General features: G+C 39.0%; 1 long non-coding RNA gene across 1 annotated transcript in view; it reads right to left on the bottom strand.

Moving 5' to 3' along the window:
• Window positions 1-16,437: 16,437 nt before the first annotated feature.
• LOC125110071 (uncharacterized) overlaps window positions 16,438-17,241 on the bottom strand; it is a 295,338-nt gene continuing 294,534 nt past the window's right edge. Inside the window, exon 5 of the long non-coding RNA XR_007130442.1 lies at window positions 16,438-16,842. This is a non-coding gene — a long non-coding RNA (uncharacterized LOC125110071). The remainder of the gene's footprint in view (window positions 16,843-17,241) is intronic.

The following is a 17,241-nucleotide window of genomic DNA, read 5'->3' on the forward strand; positions in this document are numbered from 1 at the left end:
CTATCTTATTTGTCAGAAAACTCAAAAGGTTTTTCTGGTTTCTGTAAGATTGAGGATTCAAATAATGCAAAATTGAATGTTGACCCAAACTTACAGAAAGAACACGGAATCCTTGTTCACCAGAAACAAATAGGGAACTCTGAAAACCAGAACTCCAAGAACCCGATCTTCCATCTGATAAACCAAGAACCTGTATCATCCATCTGATGCTACTCTACCATCTTATATGCTTACCATGAGTCTGAGTGACCCAGTTTCTCTGTATCTCCTCCATCATTTGGTAGTATCACTATTTTTAAATTTTGGGTGTTCTGACAGGTGTAGAGCGATACCACATTGTGGTTTTAGTTTGCATTTCCCTGATGGCTAACAATGTTGAAGATCTTTCTTTTTCTTCTGGTATTCCCACGTGCATGTTGTTAATACCTCCTCTAGTTGTCTCACAGCCCCGGGGCCCTGCTACTACTCCCTGGCAAAGTGGAATATTGTTGGCCCCATGGCCTCACAAGGATGGGTAGGGACAAGGTCCGCTCTGTTGCAGCCCTGCCCACACTTCCCTGGGGAAAGCGGACCGTGGTCTTGCACCTTTTGGGGGCTCCTGTTGTGCAGGGGGTAAGGTAAGCACCTTGATGATCCTCACTGACTCCCAGGTAGGAGGACGTAGAGAACTGACTGGCACTACTTTGCACTGTTTTATCATGCCTTTTTGTTGACCTGGGGTAGTGCAGGCTCAACTCCCTGAAAGGGTGATTGCTGGAAGCATGCAGGAAATGGGAGGACAAGGAAGAAAGAGCTTTCCTTCTTTATCTTCCTTTAAAAAAATTTTTGAGCTTAAAAAATGCACTTACTTTGCCCTCATTCTTTTGCATTTATTTTTTAAACTAATTAATTATTTTTAATTTTTATTTATTTATTTTTTTGGCAGGCTCCATCCAAGGGCAGGACTGGAACTGGAACTCATGACCCCAAGATCAAGACCTGAGCTGAGATCAAGAGTCAAGAATCAGGTGCTCTAACTGACTGAGCCACCCAGCCACCCATTTTGCCTTTGCTTTTAATTGGTCATTTTTCTGTGTACAGAATTTTTGGTCTAGTCATTTTTGTTTAGTGCTTTGGAGATTCTCCTCTGTGGTCTGTTGCTGCTGAGAATTCTGCTATCAGTCCTATCTGCGTTCCTCTGCAGGAATGTCTTTTAACTCTTAGTTAAGATGTTTCCTCTTGTTATACTGTTTCTCAGTCAACTTTCATTTATTTGTATTATTCTGGCTAGGCAGTTAGTGAACTTTCAGTCCTCAATTTGGAAAAATTCTTAACCTTTCTCTTCTCATCCTTCTCTCCACACATATGCCCCATTTGCTTTTTCTTGGGAAATTTTGTGCTTGTATTTCATAGTTTTTATTTCATCATTTCTCTGTGTTGCCTTCTTTTTGACCTCTTCAGTGCTCTCTTCTAATTCACCAGTTGTCTCATCTAGAGTTTATGCCAAGTGATGATTCTTTAATTAGGTTATGTTAGTCACCATACAGTACATCACTAGTTTTTGATGTAGTGTTCCAGTGATGAATTTTTTTAAAAAATTCAGTGACTACATTTTTGTTCCCATGTTTCTAATGAGTTTTTCGTGACACTTGATCTTGTTTTAGTTCAACTTTTTAAATTTCTTATTTTTTTTTAGAAGAAAGCTTTATATCTTGAGGACCCTAAAACATACTTATTTTAAAGTGATTTTTAGATGGCAATCTTATTTTGATCTGGTGTAGAATGAATCCTTCTCCCAGTTGTTGATTTTGTTGTCTATTTTTCTTAGCCTCAGTGTTCCTCGTGTGATTTTAAATTGTGGTTTCTGGGTTCACCTTGATTGTGAATTTCTTTGCTTTCTCTTCCTCTTCTCATTCCCTCCTGTCTAGTGATTATCTTCTTTTTACTCCCAAAATCCTATGCTGGGACTTTGGGGCTTATGTCCTGCTCCAATAATGGCAATATTGCAGATCCAGTCAACAAATCAGAGTATAAAATCATTAATATAATAAACAGTAGGTGTTGGTGAGGATGTGGAGAAAGGGGAACTCTCCTGCACTGTTGGTGGGAATGCAAACTGGTGCAGCCACTCAGGAAAACAGTATGGACGTTGGAAAAAAAATAAATATAGAGCTACCCTACGATCCAGCAATTGCACTATTAGGTATTTACCAAAGAATACAAGAATACTAATTCAAAGGGATATGCACCCTGCTGTTTACAGTAGCATTAGCTACACTAGCCAGTTATGGAAACAGCCCAAGTGTCCATCGACTAATGAATGGATAAAGAAGATGTGATATATCTGTATCTATATCTACACGCAATGGACTATTACTCAGCCATAAAAAGAATGACATCTTGCCATTTGCAACAATATAGATGGAGCTGGAGAGTATTATGCTAAGAGAAATAAGTCAGGGAATGACAAATACATAAATGATTTCACTCACATGTAGAATTTAAGAAACAAAAGAAACGAGTAAAGGGGAAAAAGAGAGAGAGAGAGGCAAACCAAGAAACAGACTCAACTACAGAGAACAAACTGATGGTTACCAGAGGGGAGATGGGTTGTGGGGATGGGTGAAACAGGTGATGGGGATTAAGGAGGGCCCTTGCCATGAGGAGCATTAGGTGATGTATGGAAGTGTTGAATCTCTATGTTGTACACCTGAAACAAATATTACACTGTGTTAACTGGAATTTAAGTAAAAACTCATAACAATTAGGGTATAGTTTGCTTCTGTTCTTGACCTTGAGGTCAAGTCTGTCTCCTTGGGACCACCAACTTCAATTAAGTTGAAACCCCAGGTAGTTTTCTTCCACAGGTTTTTCTAGGCACCCTTCCCAGGTGTTGGAGCCTCATTCCAATCTCAGCTTCGAGCAGTGAGACTTTGGTCTACTACTCATGAGGCACTTCTTGTCCTTTTATTTAGAATCTAAGACAACTGGCTAACTTTTACTCCCCAAACTCTGTAGAACCAGAGATTCTTTCATATATTATGTATATTAATATGCATAGGATATGCATAAATACTATATATTAAATGAGATCATGTTGTATTCATATATATTCATAGTATATATGAATCCTTCACTTAGCTATTAGCAGAGTGCAGGATATCAAGTAGCTATATACTAAATATTTGTAAGATTGAGGTTGGTTGACTATGTTATGACTTTGGTTACTAATTTAACATAGTGAAATTTTCATACTCTTACAATATTTTTTCAAAGAGTTTTTTCTTTGTTAAGCACTGTAATTCTGTGTTTAGCTAAAATTATACTAAAGCAAATTTAATTTTTTGAAAAGAATTTACTTTTTTTTTTTAAAGATTTTATTTATTTATTTGACAGACAGAGATCACAAGTAGACAGAGAGGCAGGCAGAGAGAGAGAGAGGGAAGCAGGCTCCCTGCTGAGCAGAGAGCCCGATGCGGGACTCGATCCCAGGACCCTGAGATCATGACCTGAGCCGAAGGCAGCGGCTTAACCCACTGAGCCACCCAGGCGCCCCAAGAATTTACTTTTATGTTGGTAAGCCAGACTCTATCCTTTGGCTTTGAATGAATTAACATGATTGTACTAAATTGTAAAGATTTTAAACAGGGGGAAATAATCAATAAAGAGATAAATAGCACACTTAGAAGATAAAATTTCCTTTTGGGAAAAAATAAAATAATTTTTTTTAGGAAGTTACTTTGATAAATTTACACTAGTGTGTTAGTGTGTTCGTAGTGGGTGATCAGACTTGTGGAAAACTTCTGGCATCCTCCAAAATGTAGTAAACAATATAAAAGCTAACTGAAAGTTAAAGGAGATGATGTCAGGAAAGGGAAATGATGTTCACAAAGCCATGAACTTTGCCCTTAATGGTCTAATATTGATTTAAAGTCAACTTAATTTAAAAGTATATGGACCTTTATTTAATAAAGTTCAGAAAAAACAGATCAGAAAAATTGAGGAAGGGAAGATGGTGGGGTAATAGGGAAGCTCAGAAGACACAAAAAATAATTTGTGATGTGTTTATGTTAAATGGATGAATGAATTATGTTAAATGGATGAATCCCTGAAAACACATATTTACTAGTGAGCCTATCAGAAAAAGAACAAGTATAGTTGATTCTTGAGCAACATGGGGGTTAGGAGCACCCACCCCCTGCACAGCTGAAAATCTATGTATTACTTTTGATTCCCCCAAACCTAACTACAAAGAACCTACTGTGGATCAGAAGCCTTACTGATAATGTAAACAGTGGATTAACACATATTTTGTATGTTATATGTATTATATACCATATTCTTAAGGTACAGTAAGCAAAAAAAAAGGAAAATGTTAATTAAGAAAATCACAGGTAAGAGAAAATCCATTTACAGTACAACCCACATATAAGTGGACCCACACAATTCAAATCCATGTAGTTCAAGGATCAACTGCACTCCCAGTACAATCACAAATAGTGTAGTCTGGAGTTAAATAGAAACTCCATGTATTACAAGGCACACGGATATCATGGTATTAAAACCAGGTATATTATTGTGTCAGTTTCTTTTAACTGCTGTAACAAATTAACACAATCTTGGTGACCTCAAAGAAAGTGTTTTCCTCTAAGTTCTGAAGACCAGAAGTTTGCAAGGGTCACACACTTGTTCCGAAGCCTCTAGGAGGGATTTCGTTCCTTGACTCTCCCAGCTTCTAGTGGCCGTTAGCATTCCTTGGCTTGTGGCTGCAGCATCTTCCACTCTGTGTCTATCTCTAAATTCCATCTGCCTCTCTCATCATGATACTTGTGACGGCATTTAGGTCCCATGCAGATGATCTAGAATAAGCTCTTTGCTTTCAAGATCCTTCATCACATTTCTTGCCATATAAAGTACGATCCATTCTTTTGCGACATAAGGTACTATTCACTGATTGCAGAGGTTAAGACATTATCTTAGTTTGTCAGAGCCTCATTCCGATCTCAGCTTCAAGCTGGCTGGTTTAGACAACAGAATTTGATTCTCTCACAGTCCTGGAGGCTGGAAGCTTAGGATCAAAGTGTTGGCAGTCTTGGTTTCTCCTAAGGCCCCCTCCCCTTGGCTTGTAGACAACTGCCTTTTGCTGCATCTCTGTAAGTTCTTTCCTCTGCACACACCTGCCCTTGGTGTCTCTTTGTGTGTCCATATTTCCTCTTCTCACAAGGACACTACTCAGATTGGCCCACTGTACAGGCCACATATTAACTTAATTTCTTCCTTAAAGACTTTATCTCCAAATATAGTCATATTCTGATGTACTGGGGATTAGGGCTTCAACATATGAATTTTTGGGGGGACGCAGTTCAGCCCATACCAGATCTGAATATATCTTTTGGGGGGGCACCAGTTAGCCCACTACAAATGTGTAACTTTCATTGAAATGAGGAAAAAGTTAAATATAATCTACCATGCTCTACTCACCAATGCAGGCAAGTGTAATAAATTTAAGAAGTAGTCTCAACAAAACAGTTAAATTTTCAGAGAAAAAGAACTCTAACAGGAGTTGCTGACAATTAACTAGAAAAATCACTTATGTGGAATAGTCATTTCTCAATGAGGCAAGATTAAATGTAATGCTAGCATACTGCAAAAATCTCATGCTGATATTTATTTGGGAATATTTTTTAAAGCTCTCCCTTTCATTTATGGATTTATAAACAACTTGTGAAGATTACAATAGAAAAGAATTCTCCCTTGGTTAAAGGAAAACATGTAATTTAAGTGGAGGCATAATTTATACTATATACTGCAATTGCCTGACTTTAATGAGAAAATAAAGTAAATTCCAATATACTTTCCTGGGAATCATTCCAGCTTTCAATAATCGGCTGCAGCAGGATGCCAGGAAGTGGCTGTTCATAGGGAGATGACCCAAAGTCTATATCTATAAACACATATAGGTTGCTTTCTTGGTAACACTATCTTTGATTACAAGGAAAGTGAACAAATGTTAATATGTATGTTTTCAGAGATATGTCATGCACATACTGTGTACCTGGTACCAGGACATCTAAGAATGTAAAACTTACAGATATGTCAAAAAAAAAAATCACACCAATTTTATAGAGGGTCCCTTGCCTTGTATTTTGCTTCAGAAAAATCTAAACTTCCTTATTTTTTATTCCTGCTCCAGACCTTGAGCTTTTCTGCATTGCCCATATACAACACTTCCATTTCCCCTTCCATATCTCATCTGCATGGTTCTTCCATTTACTCTCAGAATTATGGGCATAGGCTTGGGATTCAAGAACAGCACAAGCTCATTCAGCATCAATTGCTTCAGAATTCATGATAGTTTGAACACGTACTGGGTTGCATAGAATTCCCCCATTCCCCTTCAAAAAATGTCTAGCCAGAACTTCAGTAGGTAAACTTATTTGGAAATAAAGTATTTGCAGATGTAATTAGTTAAATTAAGATGCAGTCATGCTGGATTAGAGTGAGTTACAATCCATTCACTGGTGTCTTTGTAAGAAGAGTAGACAGAGATGGACATGCACGGGAGAAGCCACATGAAGACTGGGGACAAAGGCTGGCGTGATGTAGCCACAAGCCCACGAAGGCCACTTATTGCCAGCGGCCACCGGTAGTCAGCAGATGCAAGGAAGCATTCTTCCCAAGAGCCTCTGGAGAGAGCCTGGCCTTGCTGATGGCTTTAAGTCATATTTCTAGCCTCTAGAACTGTGAGACAATACATTTTTTTTTTAAGCCACTCAGTCTGTGGTAGTTTCTTATGGCAGCCTTAGAACACAAATACAGAACATGAGAATGACAATTTGAATCTATGATGGAAGTTTACTCCAGATGAAATTTATATGAGAAAAGAGACTAGACATCATATAGTTAAAATTATACCAAGTAGGGGCACCTGAATGGCTTCATCTGTTAAATGCTGACTCTCGTTTTGGCTCAGGTCATGATCTCAGGGCTGTGAAATTGAGCCCCGCATAGGGCTTCATGCTGGGCATGGAACCAGCTTAAGATTCCCTCTTAAGATTCTCACCTCCCCTCATTTGCTTCTAGTTAAATAATAAAGTTATTTATTATTAAACAATTTTAAATAACCAACTATAAATATCAACATAATTATTAATATTAATAACTAATAATTAATAATTAAATAATAAAGTTATTTAACTAGAAGCAAATCCAGGTACTGGGTTAGTTGTATCAACTGAGATTTTTGAAATAATGTGATTTTGTTTGTTTGTTTGTTTCTGGGCTCTGGTCTGTAGGGTGGTGCAGGAAGAAATGGGTTTATGTTATTCTTTCTCAAAAAAGGAATGGAAAATCTGGACCAAAAAAACCCCAATCACTTAAATACCACAACAAATTGTGAAACATCTAGTCAGTTTCACAAGTTTTTACGTGTAATTTGCTGAAGTTAAATTAGGCAGAAGGCAAGAGCAAATGTATTAAAATTTTGGTTTATAGGAAATGGTTAAAAAATGTGAAAAACATGCATTTATCTATAATCTAATAGCTGGGGGAAAATCTTTCTTAGTAATAATGTTTAAAAATTTGCATCTTGAGTCATTGGAGGAGGCAATTTTATATTTACTTTTTGGAGAGCTTCCTCCCACCCCCCCGAAGAGAGGTAAATGATACATTTATATGTTTGTTACCTGACCAATGAACAGTTTCTCCATCCTTAGTTTTGCTGCCAAAGTGATTTATTTAGTGATGGATGAGCGTTTTTTATCATTTGGGGTTCCTAGCTGGAAGCTGCAGAATCGATCCTGACAGGGGAATTTGCTGAAAGGAAAAGTGGAGAGGAGAATGCTCATGAGAAAGGGGGCCGGCTGTAGGTAGGGGTGCTGTCTAAAGAGTCAGGGGGCATAGCAAGCAGTCCCCAGCCAGAATGACCTGGGCAGAGAGCTGCTGCTGCCCACACTGCTGCAGCTGGGTATGACCTCCAACTGTGCTCTATCTGTTGACCCCTTCAGGATGGGAGTCAGTGTGTGGAGAGTTGGCTTCTGATTGGCTGAGCTCAAATCACAAGCTTTGTCCCAGCTATACCTGGTAGAAGGATGTGTTCTTTTCTTCCTTCACCGTGGAAAGCAGAAACTTGGCTATATTAATTTTCTAGCATAGCAGTAACAAAGTACTACAGACTGGATGGCGTAAACAACATGGATGTATTTCCTTGCAGTTGCAGAAGCTAGAAATCCATCCATGTGTCAGCTGGGTTGGTTCCTTTGGAGGCCTGTGAAGGAGGGACCTCTGGTGTGTAGCCGATCACATTCTCCCTACGTCTTCGCAACATCTTTCTGCAGTACCTGTCAGGGTCTAGATTTTCAATCCTTGCAAAGACACCAATCTTGTAGGATTAGGGCCCACCCTCATGACCTCATTTTAATTTATATCTTTAAAGATTCTACCTCTGAAGATGGTTACATTCTGAAGAACTAAGGAGTAGGACTTTAACATATGAGTTTTGATGGAGAGGGCCACAATCCAGGCCATAATACCGGCATTTCTCTTCCACGGACATTGACACAGTACAGTGCCTGGGAAAGGTGACTCAGGCTAGAGATGGGGGTGCTCCTACAAAGAGGGATAGATTCCAGGCAGGTAAAAATAAATGATAAATCTCATTCTACTTTTTTTGTGTGCCCATATTATGAAGTTAAAAGACCTTTTTTGGGATGCCTGGGTGGCTCAGTTGGTTAAGCAGCTGCCTTCGGCTCAGGTCATGATCCTAGCGTCCTGGGATCGAGTCCCACATTGGGCTCCTTGCTCGGCGGGGAGCCTGCTTCTCCCTTTGCCTCTGCCTGCCATTCTGTCTGCCTGTGCTCGCTCTCTCTCCCTCTCTCTCTGACAAATAAATAAAATCTAAAAAAAAAAAAAAAGATCCTTTTAATGGTATCTACAGAAAACTCGAAAATCTAAAAAAAATACCAACCACATATCATAATATTCAGGGTTGGTAAAGGTGCAAAAAATCCAAAAGCCAAAAAACCAAAAAAACATGCTCTCTCTGCCAGTGGGAATGCAGGCTTTTATCTCCCTTCTTATCATTCTGTTTTTACTACTGCTAAAGTAGAGTTGTGCCACTTAAATCTCTCTTAAGAAGGAATTTGCTCTAACACCTGGGTGGCTCAGTTGGTTAAGCTGCTACCTTAGGCTCAGGTCATGATCCTAGGGTCCTGGGATTGAGTCCCACATCGGGCTCCTTGCTTGGTAGGGAGCCTGCTTCTCTCTCTGCCTCTGCCTGCTTGTGCTCTCTCTCTCTCTTTGACAAATAAATAAAATCTTAAAAAAAAAAAAAAGGAGGAATTTGCTATTCAGCTGCAAGGGGAAGGAGGTTAGATCCTTTTCTGCTCTCATGCCTTCAGGATCCAGCTCCACTTTCAAGCCAGGGCTGAGCACTTTCTGGGCAACCTCAGATAACTGAGCATGACAGGTGTACTAGGGCCTGTCCAGCACTAGCCTCCTTGAACAGGGACTCTTCGCTCTGGAGCAGCCATTTAGTTTGTATGAGGCTTGGTCAAATCCACATGGTAATCTGAGCTTTGCCCACCTGCCCCATCCTACCTCCTCCTCCTTTCATCTGTCACAGCCTTATCCTGACCAAGGCTTTCCATGCTCCTAATTTCACCTCTGTCTGTATGCCAGAGGGTCCAATTCACATACATGTAACACCCACACACACACATAGCACATATATTTAGTCATATTTTTGTTTTCTTGCTGTTCTCATGTTTCTTTGTAGGTCTTTGTTATGCTAATCATGGATTTGCAAACCACTGTATTTTTCGAGGTTGAAAACCCTGTGGTTTTAATGTATTATCATTTGTTTTCTCTTTTACCATCTTACCCTTAATGATAGCATGAAAATTTTGTATGTTTTTCTGAAATCAGTTACGCTATATTATTGGCAATTCACCATTTTCAAGTTTAATTTGGGACTACTTAATCCAGTGACTCATTTAAGACCTAGATAGAAACTGTGGGAGAAAGACAGACACAGACAGACTGGGAGACCAGAGAGAGGTCTCCCCCTGAGTACTTGTATAGTAGAGCATAAAACTGAGTGGCTAGTGGTGGCCATGGCCTGTACTATGAACTTATGATCAGAGGAAGGTCTGCAGTTAGAAAGAGGAACTGAGCAGAGGAAAACAGATTGGAATAGAGAAGACCTGTTCTGATTCCCTACGAAATGGTATGGGTCAGAAGCTTACCTGGTTCCCAGCTCCATTTCTGAGTCTTCCCTCTGGGTTTGGTGCCATTCTTTAGAGGCTCTCTAATGAATTCCCTTGACTCTGCATGTGTTAATTTAGATGGGGTTACCAAGCTTTGCGACTCAGGAAGTTATCACTATCACATCACATAAGCACTTTGTAGAGCATAGTAGGAATTCAAAAAAGTTTGGCAAAATCTGCATCTTGTTAAGTTTTTTAGGTGCATTTTTTTTTTTTTTTACTGTTTCTTCTCAGTGGTCACAAAACCTCTTTTATTATTTAAATTTATTCTCTTAAGCTGTAGATATATGGTAATACGACACACAGTCTTTTGCAACCTGTTGTCATTTATAAAATATTACTTAGAAAAAATAATAACAGGGAGAGAGAGGGAGTGGGCAACCTTACTATTGGACTAATGGAAAGATTTTCCTCTTCACTAAAGAATCGGAGTTTAGATAAAAGACTTTTGTCTACATGAGGAGTCCAATTTCCAGTTCCTTTGGTGGTGCAAGGTTTTAGGCTTACAGTGGGTAGGGGAACTAGACAGAAACAGCTCCCTTGATTGAGAGTTGACTCTGGACAATACACCGGCAGAGAAGTTGTTGCAGGAATTTGAGTTACCTGAGAAGGAGGGTGGGGATCTTTATTTGAATGAGATTCCTAGATCACTTGGGAACATGGATTTCCTCCATATGTATCCCAAAATGGGCCATAATATTCCACAAAGAGTGCTGGAGGCAAAAATTCAAAGGGATTAAAATTGGTAGACATGGATGAGTCCCTTCTTATGATGATTCCATGATCCAAATATACTGAATAATGCTTCCTTCCCTAGCCCGTATCATGCTGGGTTTTCTTTTTGCCAAGAAAAGGCCTTTGTTTTTGCCCTACTTTTTCCAGATGTCTCAAACTCCTATGCTAGTCTAGAGCCTTCAAAATGGTCCCCCAAGGGCAGGTCTCATCTTGCATCTGGACTAAAGGATTGACTGGAAATCCATGCTCGGACCATATGTCTTAGAGTCACCTTCCAAGTTCTCTGAGGTGATTCCTTTCCTTGGCAGCAATGTCTTATCTTTCTTAATCTTGTCACTCTCTGGAGCAGGGCACCGGGGTCCTGAAACTTGTTCTCCTCATCATTTTGTTGCCATTTGGAAGTGAGTGAGCTCTGCTTTCCAGCTCTTTTTCAGCTGTTGTTATTAATGATTCCAGACTTCTTCTCTGAATCCTGGAATCTGTGACTGGAAAATGTAAGACTACAGAGAATACAAGCCAGTGGTGTTTTCCAAATGTGTGTGTGCAGACTCTGTTTCTTCTACGAATTCATGATGATGGTGCCTGCAAGGGTCAGAAGGATCTTCAGATTATCTCCAAACCCTTTTAACAGCTGATAAAACCCAGATTTTATAAGTAACAAAGAAGGCACATTTTTTTCATGTATGGTCTACACAGCTCATAGTCAAGGGCCCCATGAGATTTCTGGTGGTGTTATCTCTCAGCTGTTATATTGACGGTACATGGTGAATCCTGTTACTTGGACATCAATAGAAAAGTGTGCACTTGACTACACTTTTAAGTGCAATGTCTAAGACAAGATAATTACAAGCAAACCTTACTAATCCTTGGTTACCTATTAATGGAAGAGAATAGAGGGTGGGCTTATTTTGGGGAAAAAAGTGAATAATGCATCATTCTGTAGTGCCAGTAGCTCACACAAGTGATGGGAAACAGTGATAGACAACTGGGCTTTGGAGATCATTTCCCCTGGCTTTCAGTTCCAGTTCTGACTCTTTTTGATTGTTTGACTATGGCTTCATTAAGCTGGCAATAGTCATACCTACTTCATAAGGATTTTGCTGTAATTAAATATGATAATACTTATAATTTTAAGATATTATAGATTATGTTATTTTTAAAGCATGTAGCAAATGTTTGTTGCCTCCTAGAGGCTAATTTATTCATAAAAGTTTTTTGAGCACCTTCTGTAAACAGGTGTTAAGTGCTGGGGATAAAAGGACAGATAAGTCAACATGCTTGCCTTCAAGAAGGCTGCAGTCTAACTGAAGAGACAGGTCTACAAATAGACATTTTGAATGCAATGTGGTAAAGGCAATTATATGGAGAGGCATACAAAAGTATAGAAACAGAGGAGACACATAATTAACCTGGAGATGGAGGTGGGATAAGGGAAGGCACTGGGACTATGTGCCTGAGCTGGGGATGAACCAGAAAACAATGAATAAAGACATGCAATGCACACGTTTTCAAGATAATGTGATATTCAATATATTGAGTTTTCCTTTCTTTAACTCCCATGGAATCACCAACATTTTTCATATTTTTGGTCATTTACTGGTAATTCCAGGACTCAATTTGTTGGTGTTGGGGAAGGAGGAACCAAATTTATGGACCACCGTGGGTTTATCATTGCAAATTAAAATTCCTCAGATTGGTCTTTAAAATATTGACCACTAAAAGACTAAGAAGAAAAAAAAAATAAGACCAGAAAGACATTAAAACTGGGAAATACCGGGTGTTATAAAATTAGATGCTGAGAAGTATAAACTGGAGGGAAAATTAAGGCAGTAAATATTACTGGTGTGTCCACATGTTTTAAATCTTGCCTTCCTGAGGTGGAAGCTGCCTAGCAACAGAGCCTCCCTGAGGCCCTATTCTCCACAGCTGGTCGGCTCTTCAGGGTCTGAAGTTGCTGAGATCAGGGGTTATAGCTTGGGAAGGTCTCAGCTTAGAGCAGTTTTGTCGTCAGGATGCTAAGTCTCTGAAAGTCCTAGGACAGCAGGACCAAGGAGATTCAAGGTAGATCTCTGGGAATTGGTTAATAACATGTAGCTTTGTTGCTAGTTAAGTAGATTTTTGTGGACTGGGCTTGGAGCTTTACCATCCTTTATAACTTTTGCTATCGGGTAAATTTATTTCGACTACCAACAGGGCATTGAGAACACAATTCAGCCATAAGATAAATTTAACTATGTCTTTTTTAGGCCATGAAGTGAATCTATGGAAGTCTGGAGTTTGTACCTAAAATGCATAAGTACCATTTAATGATTGTTTTTTCATTTTTGTACCCTGTTGCTAACACACTTCCTGAGTATAGCATCTTTAGAATCCTTTCAATGACTTTTCAATGAACAGTTTGGTTGACTAACAAATCAAGTAGCATCTATGAGATTAAGTATATAGGGTACTTTGCTGAGTAGGTTTATCAAATAAAGCTCGGCATTTCAAGATGCTCACACTGTAGTTTATTTCCAAGAACAAACCAACACTTGGGCTAGGTCTTCAGGAAATCCAAACATCTGGATTAAAAAAAATGGCAGGAACAATCAATCATCCAATTTTGTCAACCTGATGCCAAAGACCTAGATTATTGGAAAGGTTTCCCACCAGATGTTAGAAAGTCTTTGGATGTATCTAGAATCAGGACTACAAACACAGACCAAAGAATAAAATGCATCAACAGTTTTTTTTTTTAAGATTTTATTTATTTATTTGACAGACAGAGATCACAAGTAGGCAGAGAGGCAGGCAGAGAGAGAGGGGGAAGCAGGTTCCCTGCTGAACAGAGAGCCCGATGTGGGGCTTGATTCCAGGACCCTGAGACCATGACCTGAGCCGAAGGCAGAGGCTTAACCCACTGAGCCACCCAGGCGCCCCGCATCAACAGTTTTGCATTTGAGTCCACATGCATTTTTGCTTTTTTAGTTGGGACAAGGAGAAAGGAAGTTCAGATTTTGTGGAGATGGTGGAGGTTTTCTCCTGTAAGATAATCATTTCAGAATGAGAAAGGAATATTTAGATAGTTTTTTGGGAACACACTAGGTACTACGAGAAAGCTACATAGGATTTTGGCTACCTCTGCAGTGTAGACTACTTGTCTGGGATTGTGAAAACTGGGAAACACAGTCGTTTTGTGTAAAACAAACTGAACCTTTTGTACTATTGTGTTAAAAAGACTCTTCTTTTGAGTTTTAGAATAAATTTGTGTTGCTTTTATAGCAAAGAAGAATAAATTTTAAGTGTTCATAGCTACTATTTATTAAGCACTTACTAAGTGGTTGGCACTATAGAAATTTTCTGTACTAAACCCAGTAAGTTAGGTACCATTACTAGCCTTCTTTTGAAGCCCAGAATGCTGAGGCTTTGAGAAGTTCTATAAAAGATTCAAAACTTCCCCACCCATAAGTGGCAGAGTTGGGTTTGAGGTCAGGCAGTTTTCTGCAGAACCTGCCACTTGCCTTTTCCCCTCAGCCAGGCTGTCTCTATTGTGACAGCCCTACCCTGGGGATCTGCGGCAAATCCAAAGCAGGTCAACAGTCTTTGATAAACCAACACTGGTGACAGTATAGCAACAATAGTAATGATTAATAAGTACTGAGGACTTACTGTATTGTAGTGATTTTATTTTTATCTCTCATTTTCAGAACTCTTGCTCTGTTGCTACACTGTACAGATAAGGAGGCCAAAGTGTAGAGAGATTGAGTAATGACCAACATCCCCTGGATCTTTCGTGGTGGAGCTAGTACTGACCAGGTGAGTAAAATAAAATGCAACAAATATGTTTTTCATTGTATCAGATTGAAAATCATAGAAGTAATCATAGAAGTTTGGTGGGAACACACTAGGTGCTAAGAGAAAGCTTTTGATAATTAAATAGAATAGTCTCATATTAACATCAAATTGCAAGATTATTTTATGCAGTTTGAATAAAAGTGAAGGATCTCATTGGTGAGGAAAAAATGGAATGTTTCAATGGGAAAAAATTGGATAAAGAATATAGAAAAGGGATAGTGAAAGAAATAAGGGGGGGATAGTCAACTGTGGCAAATATTTCATTCCAATATAATACAGCAAAATTGATTCAAAGGAAATTAATAAGAATAAAATAAATTTAAATTTGAGACGTTAATCTTTAAACACTGTGATTTTCAAAATAATGCCAACTAAATCATTTGCTACTGATGTCAGAAAACTCAGGTATTTGGGGAAGATGTCATTTAAAAATTATGCTTCTACCACATACTGGTTATGAATAATTCAATAAATGTGTGGGGGTGATATTGTTTACAGCACATTTCCTGCCAACTTCTGTTTTTCACTAAATTTTTTTTAAACTTGAGGCAGCTTCATAAAGTAATTGGTAATAGAAACAGATGGCACTTTTTTGACCCTTTATTTTAGCTTCTAGGCATTTGCAATCAGTTATAAGCAAGGTATGGGGACAGATAATATGCATTAAAATTAGCCCCATCTTTTTTAGCTGCCAAAGAGTAGACATGGTCGTAAAATTTGAGAGTGAAGAACCTCAATCATCTAGTCTGATTCTCATATTTTATAGGTGAGAAAATGCTTGAGGTGAAATGACCAGCTCAAGGTCACAGAGGAAGTAAGGGGACCAGATCTCAGCCACTTAGTGTCAGCGATTCCTTGCTCCCACTCCCCGTAGCAAGGCTACATTTTCCATTTGGGGAGATTGAAGTGTTTGTATATTATATAAAATTAGGAAATATTTTAAGCATGAAAATAAACAAGAATAATATAACTCCGGAGTACCTTCCCATCCAGTTCTGTCAATAGTTAAAACATTGCCATATTTGCATCACCTTAAAAAAAAAATCATGACTGAGTTTGTCTTCTTTTATAGATCAGAATTGCTACATTCAATTTACACTGAAATGATAGCATATTAGCTGTGGATTCATTTGTAACTCTTTTTAAGTCAATTACACAAGTACTCTCAACATCCTGAAAACAACAACAACAACAACGACAACAATAATAATATTATTATTATTACTGGTAAGAGTAACAAGTAGCCATTATTGTTCTGCTTACTGTATGACAAGTACTTATTTTGCATGCATTGAATTATTATTATTATTATTATTATTATTGTTATTTTAGGGGGGGGGGAAGGTAGAGGGAGAGGGAGGTAAAGAATCCTAAGCAAGTTCCACACCCAGTGTGTGCCCTGATGCAGGGCTCCATCTCACAACGCTGAGATCATGACCTGAACTGAAATCAGGAGTTGATGCTAGCCCTGCTTTAGGCTCCATGCTCACCACATCTGCTTGAGATTCTCTCTCTCTGTCCCTCCCCCTGCTTGCACACTCATGCTCTCTCTCTAAATAGATAAATAAAATCTTAAACCAAAAAAGAGAGAATTAGATGCTTAACTGACTGAGCCAGTAGGGATCCCACACACTGTATTATTTTATATAAAATCACATTTTGTTTTTGTCCTAGAGTTCAACTCCTTTTCTTCTAGACAAATTTATTCTCTTTTGTCATTATTCTTTTCAACCAAAATAGGACCGTGTCATATAGGCCTATTTTTTCCTATTGGGCCACGTGGCCTCTGATAACCTAAAAAGTGTCTTGGTATGGAAAGAGCCAGATGCTTTATTTTGGGGCTGGACATTGCTGCCTGTCAGTTCCACGACCTCAAGAGCAGAACTGGTGCTGGATTTCAGCCTCTACATGCCCCCTTATGGGAGCACTCTTGTTTAGGGCCAGTTGTTGATTTACAGTGGCTCTTCTGATGGCCAGAAAGAGAGGACTCTCAAATATGGGGAGTGAATCTGATCAAGACAAGGCCGATCTAAAAGAGGAATACTGTGAGAACATTTGAATTTGGTTTTGGATGGGTTTACTCTACTTATGTTTGAATATGGGTTACACCCAATGATGTTCTAAAAATTGACATCAAAGAGAATGAGGAAATCACACTGTGAATGAAGGCTGGGCTGAGGAGAGGCTGGGAACCCATCCAGGTTTTCCTCCAAGAAATCAAACCTTCCTTGGAACAGATCCTAAATTGAAATGATTGGATTTCAAAGCACATTCCTCCTGAAAATGAGATGGACTTAAAGCTAAAGCAACCAGGTGGGAGGAGTGTGATAGGATGTACCACATGAAAGCTGTACCTGCCTCCAACTACTTCTATATCATCTCCCTCTGGGACCTGAGTAAAATAAAGATGGTGACTCTGTCATCCACA

Source organism: Lutra lutra, chromosome 9, assembly GCF_902655055.1.
Source record: "Lutra lutra chromosome 9, mLutLut1.2, whole genome shotgun sequence".
Lineage (NCBI taxonomy): Eukaryota > Metazoa > Chordata > Mammalia > Carnivora > Mustelidae > Lutra > Lutra lutra.